Source organism: Mesitornis unicolor, unplaced genomic scaffold (assembly GCF_000695765.1).
Source record: "Mesitornis unicolor isolate BGI_N332 unplaced genomic scaffold, ASM69576v1 scaffold10740, whole genome shotgun sequence".
Taxonomy (NCBI): domain Eukaryota; kingdom Metazoa; phylum Chordata; class Aves; order Mesitornithiformes; family Mesitornithidae; genus Mesitornis; species Mesitornis unicolor.
Genome location: NW_010157577.1, coordinates 70,789 through 71,955, shown reverse-complemented (window position 1 = coordinate 71,955; position 1,167 = coordinate 70,789).

Genomic DNA, 1,167 nt, shown 5'->3' with positions numbered 1-1,167 from the left:
ATTCTGTGATTCTGTGATTCTGTGAATGAGTTTACCCCCAGAGCTGCAGATTGAGAGGGAAACAAAGAAAGAAACCAACACCTTATCCTGAATGGGAAGCATGACAGTAAATATTATCCTGAATGTTTTGGTGGGATATACAAGGGTATTCTGGATCTGTCCCAGTCAAACAGGGATACTGTGTTAACCAACCCTAGATTCTCAGCACCTATACACTGGCATCACTCCATTAATTTTAATATCACTCTATCAGTTTACACTAGCTAATTATCCCTACCAAATGTTTAACAAATGCCTAGAAGCATTGCTCACTCTCACACACACACAGGTACATCACTCTTTTGATTTTCTCTTTCTAACAAAATCTCACAGGTTTTCCTTCAATTGGTCTCTGCATTTATGTCTTTTCCTTGCTAGGTTTCACAGTGTCGTTTTATTCTTGAAGTTCTTCACCATTCATGCTCAGTTCATGTCATTTATTTTTACGTCCATCTGAATCAATGTATATCTCTCTTCACTGCTTTTCTAATACTACTTTTAATTGGGCTTTTTTCAGTGTTTCTTTCTTGCAGTATATTACTGGTTTGTTTCCATGTCATCCTCATGCTTATATGCTTCCTTTTCTGGTTGTTTCTTTTCTTTCTACAAGTGTGACAGCTAAGTGAACCATATTTTGCTTTCACAATGCAGATACTGGCCATAAAGATCAGGATATTGCAGTAATCCTGATTAGAAGCTTTCCACAAAAAGGACAAAATCAGTTTAGGAATAGTGAATTAGTTTTATATGTCACTCTTCCTTTTTATCATATATCTGTAAACTCCTGTGAATTTGTTCCTCCAAGTATATCTAGTGGTTAAACTGAATGCTAGTATATGACAGAAGAATACATAGGAAAAACCTATCCTTATTACTCACTTCTCAAGAAACTGGGAAGAAATATGAAGAAAAGGTTGACAGAGAAATGGTCCAGCAAAAAATTGTATCATATCCCCTGGCTTCTTTGGAATGTAAGGATGTTTTTCTGCTACAGTCAACAGCATGAAGACTATAACCCTTTCTTCTTCCCCTCACTTACACATGACACTTTCCTACTTTCACTTAAAGCTTTGCTATCTGAGTTCCTAGCAGACTTAAAAACATTTATAGTCATCAAATCCCTACGGT